General features: G+C 39.4%; 1 long non-coding RNA gene across 3 annotated transcripts; it reads right to left on the bottom strand.

Moving 5' to 3' along the window:
• Positions 1-2107: 2107 nt before the first annotated feature.
• Positions 2108-4969, bottom strand: LOC131646967 (uncharacterized). Of its 3 annotated transcripts, none has more exons than XR_009297686.1 (4): positions 4487-4969; positions 4221-4361; positions 3647-4105; positions 2108-2810 (listed from the first exon to the last, which is right to left on the bottom strand). It is a non-coding gene; the product is annotated as an uncharacterized LOC131646967 (long non-coding RNA). The 3 variants fall into 3 exon arrangements; XR_009297687.1 differs by lacking the exon at positions 2108-2810 and adding an exon at positions 3152-3341 and having other exon boundaries at positions 4438-4969; XR_009297685.1 differs by lacking the exon at positions 2108-2810 and adding an exon at positions 3152-3341.
• Positions 4970-21762: the final 16793 nt, after the last annotated feature.

Here is a 21762-nt window from a genome sequence, read left to right as displayed (position 1 = left end):
CTTATAGCTCCAATAAAGAGGGCAAATTTTGGGGTGCAACAATCATGTCGAGGAATCTCTCTTGAGTTCAACCAGTCTGGGGCAGTTACGTCGAGATTCGACAAAATCTCTCCAAGGATCCTTTGGGGCAAATTCCTCCATAAGTCACGAAGCTTGGGGCACAATTCCGAGTTTTTTGTCGCTCCATGACCATAGGAGTTTATTTCTCCTAGAAATTTGGTCTCTCCCCAAGCACAGGAGTTTATTTCTCCTGAGAGTTGTTCCATTTCTCCAACCTAGTGCCCTTATTCGGATAATCCCCAACATGGTGAATTGAGGGAATCTCCTCAAGCTGAAAATCCTCCAAGTAGTGGCACATGGTGAGAAGTCAGAAATTATTCTTCAAATCAAAGAAGGTACATCTTACAAATCAAAGTCCAATATCTATCGGCACCTCCACATGGTCCTTAACACTAAGGGGATTCTCCCTGGTGTTTACCTCATCAATGCCTTTATTTGGCATCCTGCATATAGTGTTCACTGCATATAACATTGCATCCTCAAAAGCGTAGCATATCCAATCAAATGGAGCATTACGCCATAGAAAATTTCAAACACGCATACAAAGCATAAGCCAGATAATACAAATCAACACTCAATCAAGACGATGATACATCCCCACAGAAAAAGTTGTCCTTACAAACTCTATCTGATATCTGCTACTACACCACAAACCTCCTCAAACCATGGTGCCAATACCTGGTATTCTCAATCCCCCAAGAGAAATCTTATCTTCTCTCTCCTGTCTTTCTTCGTCAGAATCGTTGTCTCCGAGGTTATTTCCCGTGTGCTGCGTGCAAATTAGAGTGCGAATGAGGGTGGGCATTCAACCCATCTCATTTTTCAATCATTTGAATAACCATACTTGGTGTGTGGCAATTCGAACGATTGCCACTCTTGAAGAGTTACACCCCGCCTTTGGCCTGAGGGATTAATGTAATTCTTATGCTTCGCAAGCATCAACATCTTCGTGATTATGTCTTTCGATCGAGTCTAGTCGTCACTAGTCTCCATGGTCCCTTCCCTCGTATGGGAAAACTTTTCGGATCCAACCCCCGTGTTGTGAATCCATTGCCTTCCGACCTTCAACCCATTTCAAAACCCAGTTCCCGTCCTGGTAATCATTTTCCAAATCCAGTTCCCGTCCTGGTAATCATTTTCCAAAATCCAGTTCCCGTCCTGGTAATCATTTTCCAAATCCAGTTCCCGTCCTGGTAATCATTTTTCAAAGCCCAATTCCCGCCTTGGCAAACCTTTTTCAAAGCCCAATTCTCGCCTTGGCAAAGCCCAATTCTCGCCTTGGCAAACTTTTTCAAAGTCCAGTTCTCGCCCTGGCAAACTTTTTCAAAGTCCAGTTCTCGCCCTGGCAAACTTTTTCAAAGTCCAGTTCTCGCCCTGGCAAACTTTTTCAAAGTCCAGTTCTCGCCTTGGCAAACTTTTTCAAAGTCCAGTTCTCGCCCTGGCAAACTTTTTCAAAGTCCAGTCCTCGCCCTGGCAAATCATTTCTTTCATTTTTTTGATCCTAGGTGAAGTCAGTTCTCGCCTGACAACCACCATTCATCCATAATCTCTCACCGTAAAACCAATTCCCAATCCCCAACAAGTCATTATTCTCTTTCCCCATTCAACCAAAGCATCCATAAATCATTCCACCAGAAAAACAAAAATTCTCTCTCCCCAGCAGATATCAAAACAAAACAAAACAAAAATAAAGAATAAAGATCACACCATCTTTTCAGGACAAATTTCTGGTCTTGGTATTTAATCTTCTTCTACCTCGAATGTTCGAAAGGCTCGCGCCAATCTCACCTTCAGGTTTAAGATGATTAAATAGGGGCAGCTGTCATACCCCAAATTTGTCCTACCCCTTTACTTCTAACTGGCTTAGGCTTTACATTCATGTACATACCTTTTCACTAAGGCATTAACATGACATGCATCATTAATCAATAAAACTGGCAAGGGATCGAGGTCGTAGATAGAGCTGAGGTTTCACATGGCTTGAAGTTCATACTTTATGCAGGCTTGTTTCTATTGAGGCTTTCAACTAATAGTGGAGTAAGGTTCATTTTGTTGTGCTTGTGTCAACTGGTGGATTTTCAGGGTTGTTCCTATGATCATCTTATTGTTAGGGGGTCATCTGGTTTATTCTTCAATCCAAAATGGTTCATTTTGAGTACTTGGAATCCAAGCTATTCGTTTGAAACTTCGCCAAAAGGGTGTGTATTCATTCATCTGAAGAAAGGAGGGAAATGCACGATTGAATTCAAAAAGAAAGCAAAATGGAGGGAAGAACATATTCAAAGGCTATTTAAAGAATGAAGAAAATTTCATTACTCCATCACATCATATCAAGTATTGTTACAAAAAATGAACCATTTCATTACATTTCATTACAAAAGCCAAGCCATGTCCATCTATCACCATTCAAATATCCAATTCCAAAATTCATCACAAAGTGTCCATATCCATTACAAAAATTCAAAAGTCCAATTCACATTGCAAAATCCAAATACAGTACACCATTACAAGAATTTACATATTTTGACCTATAGTTGACTTTAGTCAACTGTTGACTTTTTGGTCACACAGTTGACCAAAGTCAACTCCTACCCTGGACCTATTCCACTTCTGAACTTTAGAGCCTTTGCATTCCACTCCCTTGAAGTCATCACCATGTGCATCACAAACCTCCAAACCGCCAGCCTCTGACCTCATGTTTCATTCACAACAAAAACCATGAGCATCCCTCTTCAATTCATGTAAATATCCTGCAACAATAGAAGCATATTCAAGAGAAGAAAACATCAAAAACAGCCCTATGCTTCAGTTCCAAATTAACCAAGATTGAACCAAAGAACTCAGAAAATATACAAGCTTCCTGCATACACAGACTACTATTTCTAACTAAACCAATTCATCATCACACAACTACTGTCATTCAAAACAGTCCCAAGAACTAAATCAAAACAGTCCCTATAGTATATATTCATACAATACCAGAATTATACATATTCATTTTGGCAGCATCACCTATAGTACATACAACAATAAATCAGCACTCATATCAGTACAAAATTTCAGAAATATTCATTCAACATTATACCATTTAAACATCACATTTCATTAAGTGTCAGAGCAATCTCTTAGTTCTAACCGAGCTGCATCGGACCGTTTTTGAACAGGCTAACTTCCATTGTAATCACCTACTAACTATTTCCAGTTCACAAACATAAGAAAAAACGAACAGCAGCAACACCCAACATCCATTCACAACACATACCATACACCTTAAAGCAGCCCTGCATTCAATTCAATCACAAAAAACCAGTATTCAATTTCCAGTCCATAACTAACTGTCCAGACTCTGTTAACCCCATAACTGCCATCTAATAAAGCCTCTAACAATTATAACTAACTATTAACAAACTTGCAGCATTCACTAACCAATTTTATAACTACCAAAGAAAACTCCAACAGAAAAAATAACCATCCAAACTTCCAAAAATTCAGTCCTTCATCATATCAAAACCATATTCAATTAACAGAAAATCAGAAAACAATTAAAACAGTTTCATTCAGCTATCTACAACAACTATCAACATACCTTCCAAGTCCCACACTCGAGAAATCGAAAAAAGCTCATTGCAAGCTATGATTCAGGCTCCACACCCAAGGATTCACCATTATTCCTCAATCATCGCTCATATATAAATGCTACACACTCTCTTCCAATCCTCACTCTTCATCATCCTTCTCTACACACACCTGGAAGCACAACCACCAATCTTCATCATAGTTTCGCTTGTAAACTTTGAATGAAGATGTGTTAAGCCTAAGTTCCACAACCACACACCATTTCATCTTCATCCTCTTCCACTCTCCTCCACCATTCCTTCATTCATCTCCTCCATAACCATTCTTCATCTTCATCATAATTCTGAACTGCACGCTCTTACCATCAACCCTCTCCACCATTTCTGATCTCAGAACCATCACTCTCTGAATTCATCCCTAACCACCCTCATCTTCAACCTTATTCAATCTTCAATCACCATCACTCTCTCTGTCCATCAGAAATTGATAACAGAAAAGAAAGAATCAGAAAACCACTCACCGGCATAACCGAAAACGTAACAGAAAGTTGGAAGAAAAGGTTCAAGGGAAAAGATTACGCAAACCTGTAACAGAATCGAAGAAAGAACTCTCTCTCCTTCTCTGAAACTTCACCCGTTCAAATCTGGTTCATCCTCTTTTTCTTCAATCTTCATCACAAGAACCGAATCCCTCTGAATTACACCTTCACTTCTTCATCTCCGTATCTGCAAAAACAAAGGGGAAGCTACAATCAACATAACGATCTTCAGCTTCACACTGCATCAAACACGTCACAATCACCTTCATCATCTTCATCGTTTTCAACAATATCAGTGAATCAACCTCATACCTTCGTCGATTCAACAATCACGGTGTATCAATCGTCAATCATCTCCAAGATTCATCTCCAAGATTCACCACCATAATTCACGATTCATCCATTATCAATCGTCAGTCATCTCTCAACAGTGAGGATTCAAAACTCAAAAGAGAAGTGAGAAGGAGATTGAGAGTCAAAAAAACTGAGAAGCTGAGACGAAGAACCGATATTGGGAGAAATGAAGTGTTATCGTTCACGGCGGAGATTGAAAGAGAGGTACCGGAAAGAGATCGAGAAAGCGGAGCGGAGGTTTACGGAGGCCGAGCGTCGATTCGATCGGAGGGAGAGAGAGGTGACGAAAGCTTGACTCAGGGAGAAGGAAGGAGGAGCGGTTTAGTGTGAGGAAAGAGGCGAAGTGGTGTGGCAGCGGCGCAACCAACCGGAGTAGAATCAGAGGCGCCGCCGTTCTTCATTCGAGAGGTCGAGGGAGAATTCGAAAAGGTACAAACTAAACCCTAATTCCTCTTTCTATTTTCCATTTTTTCTTTTTATTTGATTAAATTTGTTAATTGAAAAACAATTAAAATCTTAATAAAAAATCATGTTAAAAAACTGTAACAAAAAGAGAAATCCCTTGGGCCTATTCGCTTTACTAGCGCACCCCCTTTGGCCCACGCACCTTCTTCTTTCATTGTACAAACAAAATTCTATAACAAAAATCTGTTGGGCTTTTCGCTGCTAACACCTCCTTGGCCCATTGATGCACACATTCTGGCAACAAAATCATAGACAAGAACAATCTGCCTTGGGCCACCCTCTGGGCCCTACGCCCAGCTACTAATCACACCCTCAAATTCAATTTGCACCCCCTGTTTCCTTATTTTTTATGCTTTTAACTAGGCTTTGTCATTTCTTTTAATCAAATAAAAAATACTAATTTTTCCACCATCATTTTAGACTTTGATACACATATTTTGTCATAGAAAATGTTCATAAAAAATTTTAGTTTTTAGGCTTATGGTTTTAATCTCTCTTTTTGCTTGATTTAGAGTTCACCTTTCATATCAAAAAACTCAAAAATAATAGTACTTTTAATTCACTTTTGTGCTATATTTTGACTTGTTCTTTTTCATGCTATTTTCAATATTCTACTTTCCGCTTTATTTTTCGTGTTTCTTTTAAATCCTAACATTAGGTAGAAACCATGATAATAATAAGTAGAATTCCTCATTCATATTAGGCTAGTTTTCTTAGGCTAGTTCTTTTTCTTTTCAACATTAAAACATCTAAAAATACTTGAATAAACTCCCATTAAAAAATACCAAGAAAACTCATAAAAATTGACTAATAAATACTTTGACTAATAAAAAGGGAATGGAAGCTTGAACATCCCTTGCTTAAGGGAATGTTCGAGTGCTTGGATCTCCCTTGCTTAAGGGTCCATTCAGGCGTAAGTTCCCAACCTCTAAAAAACACAAACCAAAGAGTAACTCGAGTTTCCCTTGCTTAAGGGATTTCCTCGAAACACTCAAACTCTCTCTCTCTCTCTCTTCTCTCGCTTTCTTAAGGGCATTGTTATCTCCGCTCAATTGCATCCTAGGCTGTCCCTTATGCAAGAGCGCGAGCGTTAACTCCGCCCAACTAAAAAACACAAAAACAAACAGAAAATCTTTAGCCGAACTACGGCGCTCTGATTCCTGAAAAGGATACGTAGGCATCAAGTCGCGGGGCTTGAACGAGCACATTTGTAAATAATTCCTTCTTTTCCCCGTATTTCTTTTGCATGCATTCACATATAGACATAGACATAGATACACCCTTTAGATAGAAACAAACATAGGTGGATACCATCGAGTACGATGGGCGCGAGGGGTGCTAATACCTTCCCCTTGCGTAACCGACTCCCGTACCTTGATTCTCTGGTCGCAAGACCCTGTTCCTTCCTTTGTTAGGTTTTCTGATATTCCTTTCCCTTATGGGATAAATATATTGGTGGCGACTCTGTTCATTTTTCGCGAGCGTGCGACACTCATCTCGGATGTTGTTATCCCTCCAAAATTCAAAGTTCCTGTCTTTGCAAAATATGATGGAGTTTCTTGCCCGAAACTACATCTGAGATCCTATGTGAGGAAGATACAACCTCATACAACAGATAACAAATTGTGGATTCACTTCTTCCAAGAAAGTCTGTCGGGTACACAACTCGAATGGTACTACCAGCTGGAAAATACCAAGGTTCATACTTGGGAAGATTTAGCTGCTGCTTTTTACAAACAGTACCAATACAATGCTGATATTGCGCCAACCCGTACTCAACTAAGGGGCATGTCTATGGGGCCAAAAGAAAGTTTCAAAGGATATGCACAAAAGTGGAGAGATATGGCTGGAGGGGTTCAACCACCCTTATCTGATCGCGAACTAGTTGACATGTTCATGGGCACTTTAACTGGCCCTTTCTATAGCCATTTGTTGGGAAGCTCATCATCAGGTTTCACTGACCTGATATTGACCGGAGAACGTGTCGAAAGTGGCATTCAAAATGGAAAAATTCAAATAGGTTCCTCCTCTGGTACTACAAAAAGGCCCATCAGCGGGAGGAATGAGGTCAATGCAACGCAAATTCAGAAAAGTCGCAAAAGTGAGCAGCATCAATCTGTAGGGGCGGTTCTGATCTCCACATCTGCACCTCAAAAAGATCAACATCCAAAATATACGCATCGACCAGATGCACCAAGAAGAAATTTCACTAGAATCAACATGCCAATCTCTCAGGCATTGCAGCACTTGCTAAAAGCAGATCTGATCACCTTAAGAGGTCCTCCAAAGAATGTCAACACTTCCTCTCCGAATTATCGCCCTGATGCGACATGTGCCTATCACTCAAACTGTCCAGGACATGACGCAGATCACTGCTGGGCCCTGAAAAATAAAATACAAGATATGATAGATGCTGGGGAAATTGAGTTCGATCCTCCAGAAACTCCAAATGTCATTACTGCACCTATGCCAAAGCATGACAAAACTGTCAACGCTATCCTGGACACTGTTTACATCTATGATGTGAACGAATTATCAACTCCACTCTGCGAAGTCAAAGGAAAGCTAATCCGAGCTGGTTACTTTCCAGGGTGTGACCCCGACTGCTTTTATTGCTCATGCCTGCCCAATGGTTGTGAAAATCTAAGAATGGGAATTCAAAAATGGATGGATCGCCGTATCATTATGTTTGAGAGGCTCCCTTCTATGGACGTGTTGTGCGAAGTCTTTGCAAACAGGATGAGAATAGAAGATGCCTCAGTGATTTCCAGCTTACCATTCAAAATCTCTGCCAAGGCTCCATTCAAAATTTCTGCTACACTCAAAGTGGCATCAGTAGTCATTGCTAGTCCAACTCCATTTCCATACTCCTCAGACAAAGCTGTCCCATGGGGATATGACACTAATGTTTATGTTCATGGAATTAAGCAGAGTACCTCGACTGAAGAGGCCGCAAAGTTAACTACTCCAACTGTGGGTAATATTGTGGGTACCAGCAAGGTCACGAGAAGTGGAAGAATCTTTTCACCAGAAATTTCTCCAAATGTTGCTGCTGGTCCAGTCCGAGTCCCAGTTCCTAATCAAAATGTCAACGCTCGAGGCAAAGAGCCACAAGTTGAACAAGTTCAAACCCCGGTGGAGATCACTGCTAAGGATCCGTCAAAGCAAGAAATGGAGGAAATATTGAAAATCATCTGCAAGAGTGATTACAATATTATTGAGCAACTGAGGCACACTGCTTCAAAAATCTCAATGCTATCTCTGCTAAAATATTCAGAAGCTCATGCCAAAGCTCTGATGAAGTTCCTGAAAGCTGCGCATGTGCCTCAAGAGATCTCAGTCGACCAATTTGAGAATTGTGTTGCCAATCTAACCGTGAGCAATGGTCTCGGTTTCTCTGATGTGGATCTAACCCCTGCTGGAAAAAATCACAACAAAGCCTTACATATCTCCATTGAATGTAATGGCACCACTCTACCTCATGTGCTAGTAGATAACGGTTCTTCTTTGAACGTGTTACCAAAAACAGTACTAGAAAAGCTTGACTTCGAAGGAATTGTGTTACAACCAAGTGATGTTGTGGTAAGAGCCTTTGACGGGTCAACCAGAACGGTATACGGAAAAGCGAATCTCCCAATCAGAGTGGGTTCTCAAATATTCGATTCCATCTTTTACGTAATGGAAATTCACCCAGCCTACTCCTGTTTACTTGGACGCCCTTGGATACATGGGGCAAACGCTGTAACTTCTACCCTGCATTAGAAGTTAAAATATCCAGTAAAAGGAAAGATTGTCACAGTCTATGGCGAAGAGGAATATGTGGTTAGTCACCTAAGCAATTCCAAATATGTCGAGTTGGAGGACGAATTCATCGAAACTCCATGCCAATCATTTGAGGTGGTCTCTCCAGATGTCTCTACCACCAAGCATATTCCTGCTACTCCAACTACAACTATGGCTTCTCTCAAGGATGCCAAAGCCATGATTGAACAGGGTGATTGCACAGTATGGGGACAGCTTCCCGATATACCCTACAAGTCTGACAAGCTAGGTCTGGGCTATGATAGTGAAAATCAAAAGAATGATCAAAGTCCTCGTTCTGAAGGATTGATGTCACACTTTGTCAGCCAAGAAGTAAACGCTATTGAAGATGAAGGAGTGTTCATGAACCATATCCTTCAGCCATATCCAGATGAGATTCCACCCATTTCCATGGGAATGTGGGATGCTGTGGGAGAACCAAACGGCGGGTATAACTATCAGTATGCCGCACCTCAGAATTCTTATATTGCTATGGAAGACCTTACCCCGACTGGATGGGGTGATCAAATTGGAAATGACGAAAGTTTCACAAGTCCCGTCACTGAGCAATATCAAAATCCACCCAAAGAAGTATGGGACACGCTAGGAGAACCCAGCGGCAAATATGACTATATGGTGAAATATTCCGCTCCTCCAAGCTCACAAATTGCTATGAAGGACATTGTCCCAACTGGATGGGATGAACATTACAATGACAATTTCGCTTTGGAAGAAGCCAGGGAAATACCAAATAACGAGGGTTGCTTTCTGTCATCATACACTCCTCATCAGGATGCACAAGTCTCTATTCAAAACATCATCCCGACTGCATGGGACGGCCTTATCGAGCATCTCGCTCAGCCAACAGAGATATCTCAGCCTGGGCTCTCGTATCCAGCAGAGTATATCCCTTATCCCGAAGGATCACCGGCTCATTTTCCCACTAATGAAATCAATGCTGTGGAAGATGAAGAAGACAACTACAATTGGAACAGCTGGGTACCCCCTGCTCACAACAGTGGATTGAACAACTGTAAAGCTGAGGATGTGATCTCCTTTGTCCAGGAGTAAATGCCATTTCCTGTTTTCTTTGTGCAAAGATAAAAATGGTTCCTGAACAATCGAACCATGAGCTTGAAAGCCGTGTGCCTTAGCACACTGGTCCTTCTATAAGGGCTTATCATATCATGATCATATGCATTCAATAAAATCATGGGACGCTTGCATATTTAAATTTTGTGATCCTTTTTTCCTTCTTTCTTCGCTTTCAAATAGCTATGTTTTTTTCACACACACTCACATAATTAACATGCAGATTCACATACACTCTGGATCCAGTCAACAACGATTCTGCTATTGCCCGTCATGACTTTGAAAATCCGATCTACCAAACTGAGGACGAAAGTGAGGAAGATTGTGAAGTGCCAAGAGAACTTGCAAGGCTGCTAGAACAAGAAGACAAGGCCATACAGCCTCACGAGGAGCCAATTGAGGTCATCAACTTGGGCAGCAACGAAGAAAAGAAAGAAGTCAAAATAGGGGCTGATCTAGAACACAGCCTTAAACAAAAACTGATTCAAATGCTGCGAGACTACGTCGAGATATTCGCCTGGTCCTATGAGGATATGCCAGGCCTTGACACGGACATTGTAGTTCATCGCCTGCCAATCAAAGAAGGTAGCACTCCAGTCAAACAGAAACTACGAAGGAGTAGGCCTGATATGTCAAAAAAGATCAAAGACGAGGTTGAAAAACAGTTCAATGCCGGATTCCTAAAAGTTGTAAGTTATCCTCCTTGGATAGCTAACATCGTGCCTGTACCTAAAAAAGACGGGAAAGTCAGAATGTGCGTGGACTACAGAGATCTGAACCGGGCAAGCCCCAAAGATGATTTCCCTCTACCACACATCGATGTACTGGTTGACAATACCGCACAATGCAAGGTATTCTCCTTTATGGACGGATTCTCAGGGTACAATCAAATCAAGATGGCACCCGAAGACATGGAAAAAACAACCTTCACAACACCCTGGGGAACCTTTTGTTACAAAGTAATGCCCTTTGGTCTGAAAAACGCAGGAGCAACCTATCAACGTGCAATGGTAGCGCTATTTCATGATATGATTCATCAAGAAATAGAGGTGTATGTCGATGACATGATTGCAAAATCCAACATCGAGGAAGAACATTTGGGTCATTTACACAAGTTGTTTGACAGACTCATGAAATACAAGTTGCGACTGAACCCAAATAAGTGTACCTTTGGAGTAAGATCCGGCAAACTCTTAGGTTTCATCGTCAGCAGCAAAGGTATCGAGGTTGATCCCGCCAAGGTTAAAGCCATTCAAGAAATGCCTATACCTCGTACTGAGAAACAAGTCAGAGGATTCTTGGGACGTCTAAATTACATCGCCCGATTCATTGCCCACATGACTACTACTTGTGTGCCGATCTTCAAACTGTTGAAGAAAGATCAAGTGGAAAGGTGGAATGACAAATGCCAGTTAGCCTTTGACAAAATCAAAGAATATCTCCAAAAACCTCCAATCTTGTTGCCACCTGTGGAAGGCAGACCTCTGATAATGTACCTAACTGTGTTAGAATACTCAATGGGGTGTCTACTAGGACAACACGACGAATCCGGCCGAAAGGAGCACGCAATCTACTATCTTAGCAAAAAGTTTACCGATTGTGAAACAAGATACTCACTACTCGAAAAAACTTGTTGTGCCTTAGCTTGGGCAGCTCGCCGGCTAAGACAGTACATGCTGAATCACACCACTTTCCTAATCTCCAAGATGGATCCCATCAAATACGTGTTCGAAAAACCTGCTCTCTCTGGAAGAATAGCGAGATGGCAAATGATCTTAACAGAATATGACATTCAATACACTTCACAAAAAGCAATCAAAGGAAGTGTGGTAGCTGATCATCTGGCTCATCAAGCAGTGGATGATTATCAAGCATTGAACTTTGACTTCCCAGACGAAGACATTATGCTAGTCAATGACTACAAACAACCAGGACCAGAAGAAGGACCCGAGCCAGGATCCCGGTGGACTATGGTTTTTGACGGAGCTTCTAATGCACTTGGCAATGGCATCGGAGCTGTGATCATTTCCCCTGCAGGAGGTTATACACCATTCACTGCCAGGTTATGCTTCAATTGCACTAACAATATAGCCGAATACGAAGCATGTATTCTGGGTCTTAAAGCTGCAATCGATCTAAGAATCAAATTCCTGGAAGTCTATGGAGACTCGGCCTTGGTAATCTACCAAGTCAAAGGGGAATGGGACACGAAGCACCCGAATCTAATTCCTTACAAAGAATATGTGCTGAGTTTGATTCCTTACTTCGAAGAAATCACTTTCGAACACATCCCACGCGAGGAAAATCAACTAGCTGATGCTTTAGCTACCATGTCATCCATGTTCAAAGTCAGGTGGGACAACGAGGCGCCTATGATCACCATTTACAGGTGTGGACCTCCGATTTTTTTTAATACCGGGCCATACCTCTGATCTGTAGAGATACGTGAACTGACTCTTTTTTGTCGCTTAATGCTTTCGCATTTTTGAAAATATCACAGAGTCGCCACCGACCTTTTATTTTATCCAATTAAGGAAAGGTTTATAAAAGACACAGAAAAAAGACCTTTAAGAAATTCTGGGTAAGGGGGTAGGTTATACAAAGGGAAGGTGTTAGCACCCTTTGTATCCATGGTTATCCATGGGCTCTTAAGTTTGCTTAGCTCACTTGTTTTTCGATCACTTTTCAATTGCTCTGAAATTGCTCATATGTGGTTTCAAATACCTTTGTAAATTGAATTTTGTAATGATCCGTGTGTGGATGTATACAAAATGCTTGTTTATCTTTCGAAAGATGTTTTGAAAAGAACGTTAACTTTGTAATAACCCGTGTTTGGATGTATACAAAGTATTGTCTTTTTGAAAGTTTTGAAAAATCAACAGTGTATGAGAATTTTGTTTGTTTTGATTTGAGCAAGCAAACTAGGAGGTCTACCCTGAGTTGTAAGGTCTTTATCCTATTTCCTTTAAAAATCTATCCTTTCACCGGATATAAAAGCAAGGTTCTATTTTGTACTCAAAACAGTGGAATTTTGACTTTGACTTTGAAAGATTGAAAAGGGATTTCCTGAAGAGGTGCAAGTGTGATTGTGATTGGATTCAGATATTTATCTTTGAAGTTAGTGATCTAACGGTTCAATTTTATCTTTGACATACACGCAGTTTATATGTGCTGGAAATTAAAGTGCGGAAATGTAAAGTGCGGAAAGTAAATCTACGCTATTACATCGATTGTGCAGGAAATGTAAACTAGCCTATTTACATGAGTTTGACATCCTATACATTTATCTAGGAATTTAAATTGCAAGAAACATAAAAGGCATGTTTTTGGAATTTTTATGATTGGTTTTAATTATAATTAATGCATGATTAATTAAATTAAAATGAAGAAAAAAGATGAAAATAGATTTAAACCTAGAAATTAAGTTTAAAATATGTACAAAATATTTGTTAATTAATTTTAAAACAAAACTAATTTTTTTTGAATTTTTTAAATTGATTTGAAATTGATTTAAGTTAATTAAAACATAATTATGCAAATAATTATACAAATAATTAAAACTTAAAGATAAAATTATTCAAAATATGTACAAAATTAGTTTATAATATATAAACAATATTTAACATGAAGAACAATTTTTTTTATGATTTTTTGATTGGTTAGAATAATTAAAAAGCAAATATATAAATATATACTAATTAATTATGCAAAATATTGAAATTATGAAGAAAAATAAAATATTTTTATTTCAGAAAATAATATATTATTTTAGAAGTCTAAAAATATTTTTTGTGTATTTTTTGGATTTTTAAAACTATTTTTAATTAATTTAACAAAGAAATTAAAATAAAATAGAAAATAAAATAGAAAATAAAAGGATACTGATCCTGTGTGGTTTGATTGAGGGAGTATGATGTGCACGCGTGATCTGGAGCGTTGGATGAGTCATAAATGAGATCAGATGGTCCAGATGGTGAGGGAACATCACTTATGACACGCCTGCAAAGCACTGAAACCAAGGGTTATATTCAAAAAAACGCGCGCGTCAGAACCAATAGGGGGGTGACACGTCTTCGTCTTCAACCTTCAGACAAGACTTTTAATAGCGCTTTCTTACCAAAAGCGCTGTAATTGGTTACTTACTAAACCTGCAAAATAGCGAATAGGGTCAAACGTGCACATAAACTTGGCGCGACCTATCAGTTCAATTCGTTTGGTCCATGCGAATTCAATGGTACTAATTAGAACTTCTAATTTTGCCTAATTTGGAAAGCCCTAATTTTGAAGCTATGAACCCTAAAATGGTGATTTCGTTTGTACGTGTCCAAACTTCAATTAAGTTTCCAGAAATGATCTACACCTCAAACCAAACTCAATAGTATGTCTACATCTTGTTAAACATGTGTGAATAACCAGATACGAATTGATTTTAGTTTGAACAAATTTTGACCTGTGTAGCTCGATTCAGTGAGCTTCAAGGCTTGTAATTGATTGGGATAGTTTCAGTGATGTTCAAGGAACGTGTTTGAGTGTTTAGTTTGAATGGAAAGTGACTTAAATTTGGAATTCGAATTTCAAAATTCTTTGAATATTTTGAGAGATTACAAGTGTGTTACAAACAAGAGTTTTGCTCTCTATTTCTGTCTCTATTATTACTGAAGTGCTATAGCCTATTTATAAGCATTAGAGTGCTTAGAAACTAAGCCAAAAGCATTGATGAGTTTTTTTTGGAATCTTGACTTTTTCAACATTGGTAGCTTTGCCTTTAAGCCACCATGGCTTGATTTTCTTCTTCTCCTCTGCTGTACTTTGCTTTGGGACAGAATTGAATGAGTCATGCTTGGGATACAAGCTATTCTTTATCCATTTCATTTTCTTTTTAATTTTAATCTTAAAATAAGATAAAATTATGCCAAAAATGGATAAAAAATTATGTGGGCTTAGTCTTGGTCGTGGGAGGCCCATATCATCATGGAAATGATGTTTGAATGCTGAAAACTTGGCCCCATTTGGAAAAAATGCCATTTTGAACAATGTTGATTTCATGTATTTTCCCAAAATTTAGCCAACTTCAACAAGGTGTAAATCCTTCAATTTTTGTCATATGAAGGAGATCTTGCACTTTTTAGAAACCTCAAAGAGTCCTCTAACCAATGTCTTTGGTCTCATGTCAAAATGATTTTTGAAGCTCCTTGTGTGTCCTTTTGAAAAAAGTGTCTTTTTGTTGACTTTGAAAATGACCTGTAATGTCTTTGATCATATTTTTCAAATGGTGAATCCAATGACCATGGGATCAATGGAATTTGAAAGATAATTGAATTTCCTTCAAAACAAGCTTTGGTTTGAATTTTTTGGATGAAGGATGAGAGAGTTATGATCAGTCAAAGTTGAGTTGACTTTTCAGGCAAAAACCCTAATTTTGAATCTTAGGGTTTTGTTGATTTTTGATCTTTCCTTGATGAATTATGATCATCCAATGATCAAATGATGAATCCTTTGACAAAATATGGACTTTGACAAAAAATTTCATTTTTGACTGTCTGTTGACTTTTTTGGTCAAACGGGTCGTCTGTTGACTGTTTGAGCTGCCGACGGTGCGTCTGAGTGAATTGAAGTTTGAAAATTTGTATGATGGTACTTTGAGATATATGGATGTGTATTAAATCCATTTGAGCTCTCAAAACTTGTTGCTCCTGTAAAAACAAGAAAAACCCTGATTAGGGACTGTTTGTGTAGGAGACAGTTAAGCGTACCTGATTTTTGTGCAATGTTGAGTCTCTGCTAATCGCGTGATATTCAGAAGACTTCTAGAACAAAAATCTTGGAATTTTGATTTGTGAAAGATTGATTTGATTGATGGTACAAAACACTGAGAATTGTACTGCCAGCAGTTTGGCTGTCAACTGACTGTTCAGGTATTGACGTAGCAGTTAGAGTGAAAAATCAACAGTCAAAGTTAATTTTCTTTTTTGTTTTTTTTTTGTTTTTGTTTTATGTGAAAAATGAAAGTTTATTTACATGACTTGTTAGAAAAACACAGACATAATAAATAACTAATATTTACGGTATGCGGGCAAAATTACCGATAATAACCCTGAAAATCATTTAATGCACAGAAATAGGAATATTTGACTGGCAGAAAACACACAAAATATTATCTTAGTAATTAAGCAATATTATGACAAATAGTACAACATTTAATACTGACAGTACAAATATCACATACTATATTGAACAGTACGACGAATAAACGGTACATTTAAGAAATAAGAAATACGGCAAATTTTAAGAATGACGATTGATAACCCATGCTATGAACAATAACATGTAGATGATTGGGAGCATAACCATTGCAGGTCCACACTCCTCAGGACTATGCAGGCAGAAGAAAGTCATGATCACCGTAGCAATGGTGATGACTGTAAGAAACAGTGTCTCTATCCACTTTGCCATTCTTGTCAGGGAAGAAGAGAAAGGATGGATTATGAAGATAGGAATTTGAAAGATGAATTGGAATTTGATGTGAGATTTTATGAAAGAAAATGAGAGGTATTTATAGAATGGAAAGAAGGAAAGAGACGTTGGGGAATGATGTGATTCCGTACAAAAGGAAAATTTGAGTGGAAGTAAGATTTGAAAGAAAGTGTATGATAGTGTTGGAAAAAGGAGAGATTTGATTTTTTGAAAAAAAGAGATTTGAAAAGATTTTTGCAAATAATGGAATATAGTACAAAAATTAGTGGGAAACAAAAGATAATAATAATCTATTTGTTACCAGTACAGTCTGAGTTTCCTGATTCTGCGCCTGCAAAAAGATTTAACTCTGTACCAATTGTGTCAGTACTATTTATCTGTAAATAAATAAATAGCATGTGTGAAGTAATAAACAGTATTTGGTGTTTGCGTAAGAATAAATTCAACTGCAAGCCAAATTACTGTATAAGAAAAGTTCTAAAAACTAAGTATTTCATATGTCAGGATATTTGTTGAAATAAAAATCCATGATTATATGAGACCCTTAATTTTCAGATTGGAGTTTCTTTGAAAAATATGTGGGCAAATTTTGGGGTATAACAGTTGCCCCTATTCAATCTTCTTAAACCTGAAGAGATTGTATGAAATCTGAAGGTAGAAGATGATTGAATATTTAGATGCCCTGAAAATTTGCACTTACCTTGATCAGAAGAGATGTTGGAAGTTGCATTTGAATGTCGTCTGCGAAATGTTGTTGGCAGATTGAAACATTACCTGAGATGGGCTTTCAGATGCCACCTGGTAAATAGGTTGAGGGTTTGTTCATCAGAATGAATCCATTGATTATATCTTGATGAAGGATTTGAAAGTCTTTGTGTTGACTGTTTCGGAACCGTCCAAGGTTACCGCTTTAAATCTTGGAAGATAATCGTTACGGAACTTGTCCAAAGTTTTTTTAGATTTTGGAAGTTGATCATTGTGGAACCGTCTGAGGTATCGCTTTAGATCTGCAACGTTAGATCGTTTTGGAACCGTCTGAGGTATCGCTTTAGATCCGCAATGTTAGATCGTTTTGGAACCGTCTGAGGTATCGCTTTAGATCCGCAATGTTAGATCGTTTTGGAACCGTCTGAGGTATCGCTTTAGATCCGCAATGTTAGATCGTTTTGGAACCGTCTGAGGTATCGCTTTAGATCTGTGATGCTTGTTTTTGAGTTGGTAAGTGATCAGAATGAATCTTCGGCTTGATTATATCTGAGAGAACCGTTCATGGAATTCAGGTGAACACGGCATGTGATTGAGAACATCTTTGTTGAAGATATCTACCTACCTGAAAAATCAAGTTAGTGATATGCAATGTTTATGATGCATGTAAATGTGAGATATTCCCGGAGAAATATGCATGTTATGCTGTGTAAGAATATGCGCATGATGCATGATGTATGATGTATGATGTATGAATATGATGTATGAATGTGAATATGTGAATGTGAATATGTGAATGTGAATATGTGAATGTGATGTCAAGCTTCTAATTGGAAAAATAAATTCCCACTAGTCAGCTGGACATGAATGTATTGTGATCGTTGATGATCTTTTGTCTTGCTTGAGTACCCTCGTCTGGGGAAATTCTTTGAGAACCCGGGTATCCCGTTGAAGGATCTTTGACTACTGCTTGGGGAATCAAAGGTAGCTGGAAGTTCTGATGCCCTTTCAAATGGGAATGAGGAAGATGCATAATCCTCCGATGCACTATCTGACCAAGTCCGGGCGCGGGGATCACACCTTCTGAAGATAGTAATCTGGAACAAACCTGCTGGGGAATAAGACTTCTTTTGAAGAGAAAATCTTTTTGAGGAATTTGCTGAGAAATGCGTTTCTCTTGGTGATTTCCTTCTGATGGAATGATGTCCAGATGATCGGGACATTTCCTGAATGCCATTCCTGTTTTTCCTGGTAAACATCAATCATATTCAAATGCATATGTTCATTCAAAATTATCATTGGGACGCTTACGTATTTAAAACAGAAAAAGTGAAAAGAGCTGCATTGGAAAGAGCCATGATAGGCGGGTTAGCACAGGGAGACAACAATCCTAGAAGTAGGAAACTGTCAGAAAGTTTTGAAAAATATTTATGAAGATAAATAGCTATGTGAAAATGATCCAGTCAAGTTTCAACTCTGCTATTGCCAATCTGTCTTCGAGCATCTCATCCCTCACTTGTTGGAAGAAAGTGATTAGACTGATCGGTGTCTTTGAGGTGTTGAATCTTGATGGTGAGTAGGCAGCTGAACGGAACACAGTTGTATGCTTCATTCCCTAACTTTTGCCTAGGCCGCCCTTTCAGGTTTTCAGCCTACCGGGATTTTTTGTCTAGTCTCTAATTTTTGCCTGGATCGCCCTTTCGGGTTTTCAATCCACCGAGACGCTCATTTTTGCCTAAGTTGCCCTTTCAGGTTTTCAACTTAGCGAGCTGTTTTTTTTCTTTTTCTTTTTAAGAGAAGTATTTTTTGACTATGTCAGCATTCACAGGGTGTGGGAAATCCTCGCCATCCATGGTGGTAAGCAACATGGCGCCGCCGGAGAATATTTTCTTGATTATGAATGGTCCCTCGTAGGTGGGAGTCCATTTGCCTCTGGGATCACCTTGTGGTAAGATGATGCGTTTGACAACCAAGCCACCAGTTTGGTATGCTTGACTTTTGACTTTTTTGTTGAAGGCTTTGATCATGCGCTTTTGATATAGCTGACCATGACAAATAGCTGCGAGCCTTTTCTCATCAATCAAGTTTATCTGGTCCAACCGTGTTTGAATCCAATCATCTTCGTCTAGATTGGCTTCTTTCATAATCCTTAGGGAAGGAATCTGAATTTCAATTGGAAGAACTGCCTCCATACCATAGACTAAGGAAAATGGAGTTGCCCCTGTTGAAGTACGCGCAGATGTGCGATAACCATGAAGAGCAAAAGGTAACATCTCATGCCAGTCTTTGTAGGTTACTGTCATTTTTTTGTATGATTTTCTTGATGTTCTTGTTGGCAGCTTCCACCGCGCCGTTCATCTTTGGTCGATATGGAGAGGAATTATGATGTTTGATCTTGAACTGTGTGCAAAGTTCAGTAATCATTCTGTTGTTTAGATTTGTGCCATTGTCCGTGATAATCCGTTCAGGGATGCCATACCGACAAATGAGATTGTATTTGATGAACCGGGCTACCACATTTTTGGTGACAGAAGCAAATGAAGCTGCTTCTACCCACTTTGTGAAGTAGTCAATAGCGACCAGGATAAAGCGATGTCCGTTGGAGGCAGTAGGTTTGATTTCTCCAATCATCAATACCCCATATTGCAAAAGGCCAAGGAGCCGTCAGGACGCTTAATGGAACTGGAGGTACATGTACTTTGTCAGCATATATCTGGCATTTGTGACATGTTCGGGAGTGATGATGGCAGTCTGCTTCCATGGTAGACCAGTAATAACCTGCTCTAAGGATCTTTTTAGCCATTGTATGTCCACTGGAATGAGTACCGAAGGCACCATTGTGTATTTCTTCCATGATCTGTTCTGCTTCCTTCTTGTTTACACAGCGAAGTAAAGTCGAGTCATAGTTGCGTTTGTATAGGGTTCCATTGCTTAGAAAGAATTTGGCAGCAAATCTCCTTAGAAACTTTCTGTCATTAATGGATGCCCCTTCAGGGTACTCCTGAGTTTCGAGATATCTTTTTACCTCATGGAACCATGGTTTTTCCTCGGTTCCTTCGGTATTGATCTCATTGCAATAGGATGGTTCATCTTGCCTATAGATGGTGATCATAGGCGCCTCGTTGTCCCACCTGACTTTGAACATGGATGACATGGTAGCTAAAGCATCAGCTAGTTGATTTTCCTCGCGTGGGATGTGTTCGAAAGTGATTTCTTCGAAGTAAAGAATCAAACTCAGCACATATTCTTTGTAAGGAATTAGATTCGGGTGCTTCGTGTCCCATTCCCCTTTGACTTGGTAGATTACCAAGGCCGAGTCTCCGTAGACTTCCAGGAATTTGATTCTTAGATCGATTGCAGCTTTGAGACCCAGAATACATGCTTCGTATTCGGCTATATTGTTAGTGCAATTGAAGCATAACCTGGCAGTGAATGGTGTATGACCTCCTGCGGGGGAAATGATCACAGCTCCGATGCCATTTCCAAGTGCATTAGAAGCTCCGTCAAAAACCATAGTCCACCGGGATCCTGGCCCGGGTCCTTCTTCTGGTCCTGGTTTTTTGTAGTCATTGACTAGCATAATGTCTTCGTCTGGGAAGTCAAAGTTCAATGCTTAATAATCATCCACTGCTTGATGAGCCAGATGATCAGCCACCACACTTCCTTTGATTGCTTTTTGTGAAGTGTATTGAATGTCATATTCTGTTAAGATCATTTGCCATCTCGCTATTCTTCCAGAGAGAGCAGGTTTTTCGAACACGTATTTGATGGGATCCATCTTGGAGATTAGGAAAGTGGTGTGATTTAGCATGTACTGTCTTAGTCGGCGAGCTGCCCAAGCTAAGGCACAACAAGTTTTTTCGAGTAGTGAGTATCTTGTTTCACAATCGGTAAACTTTTTGCTAAGATAGTAGATTGCGTGCTCCTTTCGGCCGGATTCGTCATGTTGTCCCAGCACACACCCCATTGAGTCTTCTAACACAGTTAGGTACATTATCAGAGGTCTGCCTTCCACAGGTGGCAACAAGATTGGAGGTTTTTGGAGATATTCTTTGATTTTGTCAAAGGCTAACTGGCATTTGTCATTCCACCTTTCCACTTGATCTTTCTTCAACAGTTTGAAGATTGGCACACAAGTAGTAGTCATGTGGGCAATGAATCGGGCGATGTAATTCAGACGTCCCAAGAATCCTCTGACTTGTTTCTCGGTACGAGGTATAGGCATTTCTTGAATGGCTTTAACCTTGGCGGGATCAACCTCAATACCTTTGCTGCTGACTATGAAACCTAAGAGTTTGCCGGATCTTACTCCAAAGGTACACTTATTTGGGTTCAGTCGCAACTTGTATTTTTTGAGTCTGTCAAACAACTTGTGTAAATGACCCAAATGTTCTTCCTCGGTGTTGGATTTTGCAATCATGTCATCGACATACACCTCTATTTCTTGATGAATCATATCATGAAATAGTGCTACCATTGCACGTTGATAGGTGGCTCCTGCGTTTTTCAGACCAAAGGGCATTACTTTGTAACAAAAGGTTCCCCAGGGTGTTGTGAAGGTTGTCTTTTCCATGTCTTCGGGTGCCATTTTGATTTGATTGTACCCTGAGAATCCGTCCATAAAGGAGAATACCTTGCATTGTGCGGTATTGTCAACCAGTACATCGATGTGTGGTAAAGGGAAATCATCTTTGGGG

This window comes from Vicia villosa, linkage group LG2, assembly GCF_029867415.1.
Source record: "Vicia villosa cultivar HV-30 ecotype Madison, WI linkage group LG2, Vvil1.0, whole genome shotgun sequence".
Lineage (NCBI taxonomy): Eukaryota > Viridiplantae > Streptophyta > Magnoliopsida > Fabales > Fabaceae > Vicia > Vicia villosa.
This window is presented reverse-complemented; position numbering and strand designations above follow the sequence as displayed.